Source organism: Schistocerca americana, chromosome X (assembly GCF_021461395.2).
Source record: "Schistocerca americana isolate TAMUIC-IGC-003095 chromosome X, iqSchAmer2.1, whole genome shotgun sequence".
In the NCBI taxonomy this organism is placed as follows: Eukaryota; Metazoa; Arthropoda; class Insecta; order Orthoptera; family Acrididae; genus Schistocerca; species Schistocerca americana.
The window spans coordinates 243,096,953-243,113,490 of record NC_060130.1 but is presented as its reverse complement, the minus strand read 5'-3'; the positions used below and the strand labels follow the sequence as shown (position 1 = coordinate 243,113,490).

The following is a 16,538-nucleotide window of genomic DNA, read 5'->3' as shown; positions in this document are numbered from 1 at the left end:
GGGCAGAGAAAATCCCCAACCCCGCCGGCAATCGAACCCGGGACTGCGTGATCCAGAGGTAGCAACGCTCGCCACTAGACCACGAGCTGCGGACAAAGGAATCGGTGTAGAACCTTGAGTTCTCACTGGTTCCTGCCTCCCCTGAACAGATAACCTTCACCTAGCACTGACACGCTACTGAGTCAGTTGGACTGGTGTTGTTACGAGGTATGTCCACAAAGTAAATTCCGTTTGGTTATATAAAACAAAAGTGTACACATACAGAAAAAATATTTATTGACAAAAATCTACAACTGTTAAATTACTTTTCTACATAGCTTCCGAAATTTTGTAGGCACTTGTCATAGCGTGGCACAAGTTTCTGTATGCCTTCTTCATAGAGTGAAGCCGCTTGTGTATTCAACCATGTGGTAACATGTTATTTCAGCTCGTCATCATCTTTGAAATGTTGACCACCAAGGACAGATTCTAGGTGTAAGAAGAGATTAAAGTCGCTAGGAGCGATGTCCGTGCTGTACGGAGGATGATCAAACGCGTCCCAGTGAAATTCCCGTTAGAGTTGTTTGGTCACATTCGCCGAGTGATGTCGGGCATCATCATGAAAAAAAAAAAAAAAAAAAAAAAAATTGGTAGCAATCCTCGGCGCTTGTTCTGTATTGCGCGGCGCAATTTCTTAATGGACTCGCAGTAACTACGTGCATTGATTGTTTGGCTTCGTGATAAGAAATCAATCAGCAAAATGCCTTTTCTGTCCCAACGGTGCACATGAGTTTTCGAGGGGTCAAGATTTGCTTAGGCTTAATCTTCGTTGTGGATGAAGTGTGCCTCCATTCCATTGACTGCTGTTTTTTTCAGGGGTGTCGTACGATACCCAAGTTTCATCCCCCGTGACTATCCGAGAAAGAAAACCATCGCCTTCTTCATTGTAGCGTGTCAAGAACTGAAGAGCACTGCCCATCCGTTGTTATTTGTGTTGTTCAGTAAGAATTTTGGGTACCCAACGAGAGCAAAGTTTTCGAAATTTCAGTTTTTTAGTAACAGTTTCATGAATTAGCGATCGTGAGATCTGTAGACTTTCCATAGCAAGGGCACTAAGTGTGAACTTACGGTTGTGCTTAATCTTCTCTTCAATTGTGTGAACCAGTTCATCAGTAACCACAGACGGGTGTCCACTTCGTTCTTCATCGTGCACTTGATCACGTCCTTCATTGAACAGTCTGACCCATCTTCTAACCACTGAATCACTCATAGCATTTTGTCCGTAAACCTCGCATATTTGCCGCTGAATTTCCTTTGGTTTAACTTTCTTTGCATTTAGAAAACGAATCACTGATCTGATTTCACACGCGGCGGCAGTTTCAATTACGTCTGACATTATAAAGAAGCACTATAAATCACATGTCGGCAGCAGCGGTCTGAAAATGGCGTAAATGTCTTCTCCTTGAGTCAGAGTAACTGCCACGCATGCTCGGAACTGCAATCGTTGGGCTGCCGCGGATAGAAATAGTAACGGAACTTACTTTGTGGACCACCCTCGTATGTTCTGCACTTCCTGTAGAAGAGGTATTATCCGCAGTAGATAACAGTGCTTTAGGTACCTTCGGTATTTCTGGTACATGTACACTATGAGATGACAAGTATCTGAGACACCTATGAGTGGACATTGATATGGGATGTGTCTAAAATGGTTCAAATGGCTCTGAGCATTAAGGGACTTAGTAGCTGAGGTCATCAGTCCCCTACAACTTAGAACTACTTAAACATAACTAACCTAAGGACATCACGCACATCCATGCCCGAGGCAGGATTCGAACCTGCGACCGTAGCGGTCGCGCGGTTCCAGACCGAAGCGCCCAGAACCGCTCGGCCACACCGGCCGGCGGATGTGTCTACCTTAGTCTTTATGACAGCTTGAACTCTGCTGAGGACAACGTCATGGTGAATGTCTGTGGAGGAATGGCAGCCCATTCCTCCTCAAGAGCCGAAACCAGAGCAGGTGGTGATATTGAACGTTGGGGTCTGGAGCGAACTTTCTAACTTACCCCGAAGGTGTTCCATTGGATTGACGTCGGGACTACGGCAATTCCAACGCATTTCAGGAATGTTACAGTCAATGAAACATTGTCTCACAGATGTTGCTTTATGATTCATGATTCACGCTGATATAAAGTAATGGTCTCCAAACTGTTACCCTACTCTACGCAGTACACACCGCTGCAACACGTGTTCGTACCCTACCGCATTTAGAAGTTTTAAGCGTAATAAGGGGACCACAGTGTAACGAGAAAAAACACCTCCACAACGCAACTGCACACTATAGACTGTGCCTATAAAAACTGTCAGCGCGCTTTTGGAGATGGAACAGAAGCGTCGGGAGCCTGTGGGACTCGACCGTCGGGTTGCACACCTGACGGGCCCGCTTCGAACCTGTCTCCCATTTGACCGGCAAAGGAGAGGGTCGGCGGCAGTTTCTGTATAAGGGCAGGCGGCTGACGCGCGTGAATCACGCATTGGCGTCACGTGTGGCTCTGTGGCCGGGACTTAATACCAGTCACGCCGCTTGCAGAACAATGGAACGCGACGCCCGCTGCCTCCGCGCTAATCACAAGGTCCCCGCTTACATTAATATTGATATCTGTTAACGAATTTCTCGCGCTAAGAGGCAGATCGCGCTAATTAAAATGCCACACTGGTTGGACCGAGCAAGGTGTTGCAGTGGACTCGCATGAGGGAGAATAGTTCTTCAGATTACCACTCGACCATTCAGGTGTAGGTTATCCCTTGTTACGCTAAAGTGTTGAACTCCTTTGAAACTGACACAGCCGACTGCTCCCGCCGTCCTTCAGCAACGCGGCTTGTGCTTCGTCTCTGATCATATCGTCGTCTACGGGACATTAAACCCTTATCTCCCTTCCATGATCGTCGGAGATTGCTGTTGTAGCGGTTATCCATTTTCTTATAATCATCCATAGATGGTACTTTACTGCAGACAACTGCATGACCACCCATAATCCGAGACTGATGCTAATCCTGTTCGATAACACCTGCAAGCGTACTGAGAATAGCAGTTTTCATGTTATGTTTCCCTGGGGCATATTCGACTAAAATAAATATTGTGTCGATAAGTATTCAAAATTATGATAGCCTTCGTGTCGGCAAACGAAGAAATATGTTTCCTGTGTGACAGTTCTCATCGTTAGATGTCCGATGACATTCTGGCCGGTGATTCAGTGTTGACTGAAGACATGATCAGGACGGCGGGGTGGTAGTCGGAAGGGTAATCGTCGCGTGAATTATACGGAGGGGATCGTTCGGCTTATGAGGTGGGAGTATGTAAACATATCGGAAATTCGACACGCGGACCGCTGACGAGCCAGCGGGGAAGGAGAAATGTGCGTACCTCATGGTGAAAGCAGACACGATGGACAGAACGACATAGCATGTAGGGAAAAGAATGCGGAATACACAAAGGGAGCGGTTAAATATGCTGCAGGTGAGAAATGATTTTATTTATTGGCTTTTGGTTTCACGACTATACAGCTAACCACAGTTTACACACGTCAGTAACAACTGTCAGTTTTGACCACTATCTGTGTACAAATTTAAATCCTTTGGCCAACGAACAGCCGTTAATCCGGGAGATAGATTCAAACAGAGCAATTCTTCTCACACGTTCAGTTCGTACTTGGAGTTCACCAGCTCGCCTAAAACAGGACCTCTAAAAGGTATTAACAGGAGTTTTCAAATAGAAAGTAAGTAAGTAGAAGAGCCGATAGAATACGTGATTCTGTTCCAACAACGAATTGTCGGTGGATGGGCTTTTAGCCGCGTCTGTGCTCGGTCAACCGCCTTACAATGAGCGACGCGGACTACGTAGTGTACTAAAACCATTTATTTCCATTCGCAGATGGTACATAGGAAGAAAGGTTGTCGATATCACTGTGTACACGTGTAAGGGACCCTCGTACTGTATCGTTATTGTTTTCATTATGATCTTTGACCGCGTGGCTAGACCTGTACATGGCGCATTACGAAATAAAAGTCCGTGGTGCATTTGTATATTCACGAATGACCAACAAAAGCACGGCACAGTTTTTATATCAACCAATCGCTTTACGGCAGGACATGGGCTGCAACCATTCACTGTGCACACTGTAACAGACCGTACCTGAAAGTGTTAATTACGTACAAGGCAAGGATTGTGTGTGTGTGTTTTACCAATTTTTTAGAGGAACTTATGGCACTGTCTCTAGTGGTTACAGGTTCCTTGCACTGTCTTAACACATCATTTGTATACTGTACCTATTTCGCAAGCTAGCACGTTCGAGTTATGCTATTCAAGCACGTTAATAATAAGCTAATGAACATCCTATCTGCCAACGACTTTGCTGCAGTGACAACCCTGGTTCACATCAGATCGCCGAAGTTAAGCGCTGTTGGGCGTGGGTAGCACTTGGATGGGTGACCGTCCGAGTCTGCCGTGCGCTGTTGGCAAGCGAGGTGCACTCCACTCTTGTAATGCCAATCGAGGAGCTACTTGAGTGAGAAGTAGCGCCTCCAGTCACGAAAAGTGACAACGGCGGGAGAGCGGGGTGCTGATCACATGGCCTCCATATCAGCATTTAGTCACGCTTATCGGCTGAGGACGACAGGTTGGTCGGTAGGAAACGTTGGACCTTCCGAGATTTTCCGGACGGAGTTCGTCTATATAAATATCTAATATGACCTGGTTCTACATGGAAGTGCTTTTAATACCTAGATGTATTATTGTTAACGTTTCATGCTTACTATGACTTGTTTAGTGCAGATATAGGAAAAAAAATGGTTCAAATGGCTCTGAGCACTATGGGACTTAACACCTGAGGTCATCACTCCTCTAGAACTTAGAACTACTTAAACCTACCTACCTAGCTACCTACCCACCTAAGGACATTACACACATCGATGTCCGAGGTAGGATTCGAACTTGCGGCCGTAGCGGTCGCGCGGTTCCAGACTGAAGCGCCTAAAACCGCTCGGCCACATCGGCCGGCGCAAAAATAGATGCTGTACCAAATAACTAACTCAGCTGACAAAGGAAAGCGGGAGGACATCGGCTGTGGTGGAGACAGAACCGTTCAGTTGGCGCCCTGGATAGGGCTTTTGATATTTCTAAAAATACCCGAAATTCGGCATATCGATATTTTAAAAATCTCATTATCGGCTCTCGATATGTGAAAGAAAGTATTTATATATCGAAGGAAAAAGTACCGACATATCGGCATTAAAAAATATCGGCTGCAAATTGTAAATATACTGCCGGTTTTAGAGTTGTATATTTAAGTATTGATTTATTATTAGATATTCTGTACAGCAAAAAGCTAGCAGCTTGCCTATCCCCCATAGAGAAAGAATTGAAAGAAAAACATTTAATTTGAAAATTTGTAAGTTCATAATGGGACTTTGTGCAGATGAAAAGATTGTGTATACTTTGTCGGTCGACTGTTACGTTGTTAATTAACAACTTTGTACATGGGACATAGTTATGCAATATATCATTCGAGTTAACCTCTCATACATTATTTTCTTAATTTGCCATTGGGTGCATATGGAAATAAACCTTTTTCACGCTGATGTAGGAAAATTGCGTGGTGAAGATAAACATAGCAGTTTCTGTTGGTAGCACCGTGCTCCGATTACGTCAGTTTTTACTCTCACACGTCTCCACCCACTGCAAAGACCAATATTTCCATTTAGATTTTTGTTCGTCATTTTCAGCACCTGTTTTTGAGGAATGCCGATGTGATAAAATAGCACACTAGTTGCATAAAAATTGTTTTTTTAACGCAACTGAGGTGCTATTTTTTCACATCGATGACCTTGCTATTCCACTCACACCGCCGCCCCCCAGCGTAATCGGACTTTTTCTTTTGTGCCGCCTATACTTGCTTCACACAGTGAAAGAGAAAGACTGGACGTGATGAAAGCTCAAAAACTAGTAAGACTCCTTCACAGAGTGAAAGTAAAAATATGTTCTACAACAATCTCAAAAGACAGTTTCAAATATTCACTTGAAAACCGCAAAAAAATATAAAATAAAGATACCGGCGCCGGCCGCTGTGGCCGAACGGTTCTAGGCGCTTCAGTCTGGAACCGTGCGACTGCTACTGTCGCAGGTTCGAATCCTGCCTGGGGCATGGATGTTTGTGATGTCCTTAGGCTGGTTAGGTTTAAGTAGCTCTAAGTTCTAGGGGACTGATGACCTCAGACAGTCCCATAGTGCTCAGAACCATTTGAACCATTTTTTGAAAGATACCGGCACTCGATGTTGCCATTTTAATATCGACACATCGAAATATCGGCGAAGAAAATATCGCTAGCATATACGAGCTTTTCGTGTGAAATATCGATGCATCGATATTTTAGCGATATATATCTGGAGTGACTACAGAAGCGATGTGAATCCTGAAACACGATGGCCGGACCGGAATATAAAACTCGCTCTTCCCGAATACGAAGTGCCACGAAAAATGTGCCACTTCAATCGGTGAAACTACAACGGAAATTGAAGGTCGCGAAGGAGCTTAAGACTATCATTTGTCGACACCGAGGCTGAAGTGGAAACGTGAGCCGCGTCAGATGACGAGGAGGCCGCTGGCTGAGAGGTATGAATATGGAAGAGCTTTCGCAGCTCGAGTGGGGAGTGCAGCCGCGGAAAGGGATCACGAGGCGGGAATATTTCGCAACCTGCGGACAAGCAGCACGCGGTGACACCTCGCCGTGGCTAACCTCATCTGGCGGCAGCGTTGACATTAACGCTCCACCTGCAACAAAGGCGCCACATCTTTGTGGCTTTCTCGAGCGGCGAGAACGCGAGGGCTAGTGCATTTGTCTTCGGAAGCCTCTTGCTTTGCAAGTGTTATAGCTGCCGCTAGCAGAGGATTCTCAGTGATTGCACGTCTGCTGCGGGCACGTGTAACGTTACAGTTGTAGGCGGTGCACACCGTACGCCAGTGATTTAGCTGCCGTGTTTCAATAGCGGCTTCCGTCGTCGGATCTTACGTGAATGACTGAAAAGCGCTGTGGGACGATTTTCGATAAATCACTTTAAGCAGGTTTAGGCGCGCATCTAATGTATTCCTGGACTGTACCTGGAGAGACGAGTTGTACGGAGAAGCAGATAGTAAAGACACCAAAGTTCCTGCGTTTTACGAAATGAAGGGCATAGCTATGATGAGCTGGCCGGCCGGGGTGGCCGAGCGGTTATAGGCGCTACAGTCTGGAACCGCGCGATCGCTACGGTCGCAGGTTCGAATCCTGCCTCGGGCATGGATGTGTGTGATGTCCTTAGGCTAGTTAGGTTTAAGTAGTTCTAAGTTCTAGGGGACTGATGATCTCAGATGTTAAGTCCCATAGTGCTCAGAGCCATTTGAACCATTTTCTGAGATGAGCTGCTCCTACCGATGTTGTTTTATGCGATCGGCAATGCTATAGCTGGCCTTCAAAACCACGCTCGAGATTTTCATATTGTCTCGCTCGCTAGGCGTAAAGTATTAGTCCTACAGAAAAAAATGGACAGGACCTTTTTGAAGGAAATTTACTGTAGTTACATTTTGTACTGGGTACGGTTTCGTGGAAGCCGTGGTTTTCGAGTTATGCAAGAAAAACGTACGAAAGTGACCTTCAGATGCACCCCCGCTACCACACTCAGCCCCCATCGGTCAGGATTTCTGTTATTTTGTTCATGGCTCTCCCTCCTATCACTGTACAAAAATTTACGATTGCTTGAACTATTTCCCACATTCGACATTTTTTATCTACACTGACTGGCCTTGTTACACCCCTAGCTTAGTTGAGCACTTACAAATTGTAAAATTGACGAGCTAACAATTTTGTGAATTTTAACAGCATAAAATAACCAGTTACATCGTTGTATTCGACAGGCTTTCTAACTACGAAACTACTGCGCACGTAAGGTGAAGTTTTGATCGAATCGTTAACGTAATTAGTTTTAGTGTAACGTTTACAAAAGTCGTGTTTTTTATTATCCTTATGGGCACTTTAAAATTAATACTGTCAAAGGAATAAATGGCTATATCCACCAGGTTAGCCGAGCGCGCTAACGCGCTGCTTCCTGGACTCGGGTAGGCGCGCCGGTCCCGGATCGAATCCGCCCGGCGAATTAACGACGAGGGCCGGTGTGCCGGCCAGCCTGGCTGTCGTTTTTAGGCGGTTTTCCACATCCCCCCCTAGGTGAATACCGGGCTGGTCCCCAAGTTACACGGCTCGCAGACGTCTGAACACTTTCGCACTATTCCATGAATTACACTAGTCGCAGATAGGAAGGGCATCCGGCCACCCCTACCACTAACATTGCCAAATCGGATTAACCATGCCGACCCTGCGTATCCGCGGGATAAACAGCAAAGAAAGAAAGGAATAAATGACTATGCTGGTGACGTGATAGCCCAATGACTAGAGACCAAAAATAGGTCGAATTTTGGAAACAGATTGTGTAGTCGGAAATTTTTGTATAGCGGCGGGAGGGAGAGTGCCATGAACAACATACTCCAAATCCTGACTGTAGGGGTAAAGGTGCGTTTGAAGGTCACTTTTATCCGTTTTTCGTGAATAGCTCGAAAACCGTGGCTCCAGCAAAAAAGTATCTCAGTACAAAATTTAACTACGTAAAATTTCCTACAAAAAGGTCCTATTCTTTTTCTGTAGGACTATTAGTTTGCGCGCAGCAAGTGAGAGAACTTGAAGGCCACCTATAACATTGAAGGTTGCATAAAACGACATCGGTAGGGTCACCTGGCCCTCCGGCCAGAACAGAGACACAAGTCAGATATGCAATACTTGAGAAAACTCGAAGGATTATTTCTATAAAACTAATACTGAAATGATATAAGCTTCCTTTAAATTTCAAGTAAATATCGTTGCCAGTAAATACTATTATTTTTCGTGCATGTTGGAGCAGTTCACACGTATTTTTCAGTGAAATAAAATAATGGTGCCGATTTACGACTTGTGTCACTTTTCTTGGCGGGCTGCGAAATGTTAGGGAGAATCTCGGCGATTGACAGTTGATTGAAGTTTTTCCTGGAGATACTGGAGAGGTTCAAATGGCTCTGAGGACTATGGGACTTAACATCTGAGGTCATCAGTCCCCTAGAACTTAGAACTACCTAAACCTAACTAACCTAAGGACATCACACACATCCATGCCCGAGGCAGGATTCGAACCTGCGAACGTAGCGGTCGCGCGGTTCCAGATTGAAGCGTCTAAAACCGCTCGGCCACACCGGCCGGCATACTGGAGAGGGCTTAGAGGCAGATAGGAGGCGAAATGTGAATGTAACTGTATAGCCGGTTACCTATATTGGTGATTACAGGGTTTAGTATTCGGTACTGGGATTGGACTTTTCGGTTACTATATAGGTTCAAAACGCCCTAGAGGCAGAAGGAATTGTACATATTGGGCTGATATCTGATGCGATTTGAGGAAGGATTTGGTCGTTGGCTCACATTTGACATCTTTCTTCATTAACTATGAATTCTGCTAGTAAAGTACGACTAAATTCCAACAGGTAGCCTACTTCTATCGAATAACACCAGTGGAATCGCCCTGCCTAACGTCTGTATGATCACCAACAACAGTGTCCTTCCCCCCATTTCACGAGATAACAACTTCTGGAATGTAAGCGACGTGCTTGCGCACAGTCTAATGATAACAAATAATGATGCACTGTCGCATAAATTGCCCTTAAGAGTAAAATTTGTATGATGAAAATTTATCTCGTCAAGTCGTCCCCTCTAACGCATGTTGACGACTTCGAATCTGAATACGGTTTGGAGGGACTCTGGAGGGGAGTTACGAAACGTAGAAAAAGAGCTTAGATAGACTGCACAAAATTTCATGTTTGTGGTAATATTTCACATATTCACTACATTGTACTCTGTGTTATATTTCGAGAACCAACCTCACTATATCCAGTTTGTTTACGTGGATATCCTCCGCAGCATGCATAGAAATATTTGTTTTGTAAATAAAAACCGCAATTTTCTTGCTGCACTGTATTTTATTTCTCCTTGACGCATTTCACCTTTTTTACTTTAAGGCATCTTCAGTGGGATCTAGAATAACACAATTTTGTTTTGATACATGTTAATTGTAGATTATAAAACAGTTCAAGTCTCGTTTTTGGCTGGCATCTGCGTTTCCTCTCATCTGGTCATATGCTGGAGATCGCAATATAACTTCATTTACAAAACATAAGCACGTTTTTATGTTCCGAACTTCCTTCTTCATAGTTTGCATATTGTTTGCCCTTATAGTTGTGGCACACTATTAGTCTTCTGTCACTAGTTGTAGATGTTTGATCGAAAACTTTGATTCAAACACGTAACTACTGTGAGGATGTCAAATTAAATACCTTTCAGCCGTCTAGTTTGCTACCTTATTTCATCTGGCAACCAGTTTCAGCGTTTTACTACGCCATCTTCAGGCTTCTGGCGACGTGTAGGAAGAATCTACATCGGTTGTGATCAAAACAGGGGCCAGCAATACTGGTATTAGTAGATTTTTGCTATAGTGATCACTTCAACCATCACCTGCCGGCCCCGGCAACAATCTACTAATACCAGTATTGCTGGCCCCTGTTTTGATCACAACCGAACTATATTCTTCCTACACGTCGGTCAGGGGCCTGAAGATGGAGTAGCAAAACGCTGAAACTGGTTGCCAAATAAAATAAGGTTGGAAACTAGACGGTTGAAAGGTATTTAATTTGACATCCTCTGTCGAACAGCCGAGTCCCGCAACCACATCTAAAAAGATGAACATACAGTAACTACTGTGAGTTGACTATATGTCTCATCCTGTTTGGTTTGTTTATGAGAAGTATGTGCTGTAAACTAACGTCTGTTCAGTTCTGTTATGTTTGTATCTGTGTGTGTGTGTGTGTGTGTGTGTGTGTGTGTGTGTGTGTGTGTGTGTGTGTGTGTGTGTGCAAGAGAGAGACAAAGAGTGTAAATGTATGAATATTTGTGTGTATGGGGGGGAGGTTGATTGGGGTGGGCTGTGCGGGGTGGCATGTTGGTGGTTATTCAGTGCGAGTTGTGGAATGTTGCATATGAATGCAATAGCTGTCAAAAAGAGTGGTTGAAAGTTTTGGGGTTCAGCTGATTTGAGTTTTGGTTTAAATATTTTGTGGAGGGGTTCATGGACAAGTGAGTGGAAAGAGGTTGGGTGGTGTTATTATTATGATAATAATCTTCTGTTAAAGTGTCGCTCCATTATTTTATCTATTAGTGTGAACTGTGGTATCGATAGCAACGCATAGTTTCAAAGGTTGGCAGTACCACGAGACACAGACGACAGCGCCCTCTAGCCGGTGCTGTCGAATTCTACGAGCTCCACGACTGCTTCAGCCCATTTCATCAGGTGCAGACAGCCAGGAAACTTGGCTTCAGTATGCTCTCCATACGACGGGTCGAAGACTTCGCATCTGTACAAAGTTATGTATTCTTTCTTGCACCAGTAAACCATTTTTACTCACTGCAGTACCGACGTATTTTTCCTGCTCCAGCTCGTACCCATGCGCCGCCTTCCAGTCGGGATACAAAATAAACAATGAGTTGTTTGGGATGTGTACTTGGCCATTCAACAGGATTTTCTTCTCTGGTTTGGTTTTCTATGTTTGATAATTTTCTTGCTGGGTTAAGGGGTGTTTTTTTATTGTTGTTGGTTCTAATTATTTTCATGTCTTCTTCAAATGGTTCCAATGGCTCTGAGCACTATGGGACTTAACATCTGAGGTCATCAGTCCCCTAGAACTTAGAACTATTTAAACGTAACTAACCTAAGGACATCACACACATCCATGCCCGAGGCAGGATTCTAACCTACGACCGTACCAGTCGCGCGGTACCAGACTGAAGCGCCTAGAACCGCTCGGCCACACCGGCCGGCATGTCTTCTGCTCTAGTGGTTAGTTTGTCATGGCGTTCTCTTACGTGTTCTGCAAATGTAGTTTTACTCATACTTTCGACTGCATTTTACACCAAAATGAAATTTGTTTAGCAGAAATAGTCACAGTAGGGATTTTCACTATCCACTGCAAATGGAAGTCATGTCGAGAAATTTTCAGTAGACTGCTATTCTGTAATGGCCCGTTACCAATACGCCAATTAGTATAGTATTCTCCAGCTATAAAGCGATCCTTTCGGAGGAAAGTTACGGAAAATTTACGAAGAATTATAATTACACATGAAATTATGTTTTTTAACAATAGAAGAACGACATAAGAAGACAAAAAAAATTGATCTTCCGAAATGTGTTGACTGTGGTTTGGTACTTTTGTTAACATAGTAAGAGAGTGCAGAAGCCTAATTTTATGGAACCTGTGCAGCTGTGATATGAGCCTTCGATAAACGTGAATCCGCAAGTTAACGAAAGACGCGTACAAATAGAGAATTCAGAAGTGCGACGAATAATTCTATCTAACTCTGGAAAATCTCCTCTCGAGTATTTTAAGTTGGAAAGCGTTCGTAAATCGACTTTCCAACACTAACTCCAGTCTAGATTACATCTGAAATTACGACGCAGTCGTTCACGAAAGTTGCGAGTAATCGGCTTTGTAAGCGCGATGCGGACGTGCCGCTGTCGCAAAGGGCGGTAACTAGAACTATGGCTGCTGACTGCTGGCGAGAACATAGGCCAGGGGAAGAAGGACGCCGTGCCTGCGCTATCGACAATGACCTCGCCGCCGGTCGCTTCTCAGTGAGACACCTGTGAAATCACGTTTTCCGCTTAAGTACAGATTGCCCCACTACCGCCAGGTCGCTTCTTCTTCTTTGATGACAAGTCTCCACCTTCGTGTATATTTTGAAAATTGCTGGAAAGTACGCATCTTCGTGAAACACATTAAAGAAGCTTCTGTTTCGTGGATAAAGCTCGAGAAGAAGTTCTTCTTACCTTCGCGATCTCGATGGAAGCAGGGTGCAGTGGGCTGCAGCGTACTCCCGCATTCCTATGCTAAACTCTGTATGATGAGCGCAAGAAGTTGATGTTTTATAAGACCGCTTTACTAGTGTAAGCGCTGACCTGTTACGTAAACATTTTATCCAGTACAAGCAACACCGACTCAAGGGAAGGCCTCGGCGCTTGTTCGTGACGTCACGTCAGCTAGGCACGGCGAACGCCAGGTCTGTTGCAGGCATACTCATAATGGTGGTGTCTCCCCCTCTGACACAGGAAAATGTGAAACTATTGGCGGTAGTTGACCAACACACATTGTTCTGAGAGATTTCTGCAATCAATTAATTGTGTAATTCATTACACTTCTTAACAAATAGTGTACTCCTGAACTTCAATTTCCACCTGTCTTAAGGATTGACATACAAAAACAACTTCATAGTCCAGCAGCAAAAGAATTCGTGCTTCTTTACCTTATTTGTAAATCTGAGGAAGTTACGTTTGTACTGGGTTGCTTTTACAAGAAACTGTGAACATATTGGTGCTCTTCTTTAGGTATCTTGGTTGACTATGGGGTGAGGAGTACTGAATGTTAATGAAATATCTTGCGATTGTACACGTTGGGGGAGGGGGTGGGGGACAGAAGAAGAGGCAAAAGAGATATACTTGTTCTATCAAATAAAATTTTTTTATCTTATGAAGTTTCTCCTTTAAGTTGCAAGAGGGGAGTATCATCTTTTCTAATGTGCATGTTTAAAAAAGTTTAAGCTCAGCAGTATTTTCGATGTATGAAGCTATTTTGTTTCCTGTTTAGAATTCCTTTTGTTGAAAACGACTGTAATCTAATGACTGGCAACAGTTGGACATTTACACATGTAAATTAGTTCACATTTCCAGTGACGATGTCAAACGAAAATAAATAAATAAATAAAAGAAACGAGTTAATTGTAAGGGGGTTGGGGTAAGTTTAGATAACAAAATGGATCAAGTAAATATAGTTACTTGAATGTAAAATTTCCGAAGCTTGCAATGGGGCAAAGCATCTTCTCATATTGATCTACGTCTGTTTCGACAGGATTCAGTAATACAGAACTATGATCTTCATTCGTAGCTTTACGATAGTAAGAAAATCTTTCACCTAAATAAAACTGCAGAATCCAAGACAATACCAAAAATTTTGTCCAAAAATAAGAGATTTATAGTGATAAGCACGCCCAGGCGTGTCTGCCTGCAACAGACCTGGCGTTCGCCGTGCCTAGCTGACGTGACGTCACGAACAAGCGCCGAGGCCTTCCTTTGAGTCGGTGTTGGTACAAGGCACTGTTGGTGGTTTGTAACTTTAGCCACATGTTGGCTACCTGCTGTGCAGTGTGAGAGACAATTTTTTGTAAGGTATTTTTTTTATATGTGACACAATAATTTTTTTATGATACGATTATACCCGGTTTCTAACTTCAAAGGCCATCTTTAGATGCTACAATAGAGAACAGAAAAACTTCAATTAAGAACCGAAACAAGTGCAATTATTTTCACTTCGTCTACTTGTGACCTTAGTAAAGAGCTGCTAACATCCATATGATTCATACCCGAGGGTGGCATTTCGTGCGTTGTCAACTAAACATAAAATCAGGAGTCAGGGAATTGTATACGCATAACCACGTGTACTTTTCCTTTAAGCTTTTCTGTTCTCTACTGTAGCATCTGGAGATGAGCTTTGAAGGCCAAATCCGATCAAGATTGTATCATAAAAAAGCGATTGCGTCAAATATAAAAAATAATACCTTACACTAAGTCAATAACCGGTCTCCGCAAACGGAATGTCGTTATCTCCCAGAGAATTTTTTGGGCAGTACTACTTTAGAAAGAAGGAAGAAACGATACTAGGGATTAACGCACCATCGACAACGACGGATCCCAAATTAGGAGAAGGGAATCGATAGTGTCCTTTTCAGAGTAATCGTCTGTCATTTACTTTAAGTAATTTAGAGAAATCACGGGAAACCTAAATTAGGACAGCAGAATGTGAGCGGGATCCGCCGTTTTGTCGAGTCCGACATCTGTGTAGTCTCACTTGGTACCATTTTCGATCGATAACAATGTATGAAGTTGATTGGAAAGCCAGTTGTATTCTATTCATGCAGTGTTTCTAATTGGCAGTCAATAAAAGTTAATTGCATACGCAAGCCGTGTTTGAAGCTCTTGGGTGCTCCTGCTGTCCCCTGATTTACCACGTACATTGCTTTCGTATCTCGCTTGAACACACTTCATAACTATTGTCACACATTATATTTAACGTCAGGCTCGTGATCATCACCACGTAATGTTTTTCTTTATAACTAAATATCTTTTATTGAGAAGAGATCCAATGTTTTTTATGATCCTATTTTGAGTACAGACACCAAATTTATTTATTTACTTAACATATTTGGTAATGGAACGAGTCAGTATATTATTTACAGAATACTGAGTCAACTTACAGAACGCTGTTTATAAAATTTACAAACAAAGAATTAAATAATTAATAAAACACGAAGAAATATTTAATACGAATGCAAATACATTACAGAGAAAAGTTCTCAACTACTGCGAGGATCTCCTGTACAGAATAGGACTGTGCCGCAAGGAAACCTCGTGGCAAATCACTCAGTTGTTTTAGTCCTGCTGGAAGCCTGTTGAAAATGTAACCTGCTGAGTTGTGTACATCTTTCTCTACCATACTTAAGGTAGTGTTCTCCAAGTGTAGATCGCTTATCCGTGTAATGTGCAGTGAACGAATATTGCAGCTTCTTCTGACTGAGTCAATATTGTCAACAAAACATCTCATAATGGAATACTCAGATATACAGAGCGCCGGCAGAACTAGAATTCCGAGACACCTGAACAACAACCTACACGAAGATCACTGGCACCGCAGGTCAGTCTGATCGTCCCTGTCTGGGCAAAAAATATTCTTGGTAAGTGCACACGCATGTCCTAAAATATAATACCATACGATATAATAGGGTGAAAGTAAGGAAAGCAAGAAAGTTGGTAAGTATATAAATTAATATTAATGGAATATACCCAAAACTATTATAATATTAAAACCATAATGATTATTGAAGTGTTATAATTTTACGGCTTTTTCTAGTATCAACGCGTCTTCATTCCTTTTGTAATCCCGTATGGTGTAACTAGCTGTTCGTCTCAATAATTTCATTTGGCAGGCTGTTAGTCTTTCATCATCTTTCGCCTCTATTGTCCAGACTTCACTGCCGTAGCACAGAACAGGTCCTGTTAAGATTTTGCAATTCATCATAATACATAATCAATACAGTCACGAACGCTCTGCAAAATTAGATAACAAGACTCCGTGGTGCTATCGTTCTGTGAGACGAATACTCTCCTTAACGATAACCATGGCCGGCCGTTGTGGCCGAGCGGTTCTAGGCGCTTCAGTCTGGAACCGCGCTGCTGCAACGGTCGCAGGTTCGAATCCTGCCTCGGGCATGGATGTGTGTGATGTCCTTAGGTTAGTTAGGTTTAAGTAGTTCTAAGTCTAGGGGACTGATGACCTCGAGAAGTTAAGTCCCATAGTGCT

At 43.3% G+C, this 16,538-nt stretch overlaps 1 protein-coding gene and 1 pseudogene across 1 annotated transcript in view; one reads left to right on the top strand and one right to left on the bottom strand.

The window, feature by feature from the left end:
- The window catches only part of LOC124554821 (protein sickie), a 1,236,186-nt gene that overhangs the window by 552,834 nt on the left and 666,814 nt on the right, over window positions 1-16,538 (bottom strand). The window lies entirely within an intron of this gene.
- LOC124556909 lies at window positions 4,376-4,494 on the top strand (annotated as a pseudogene).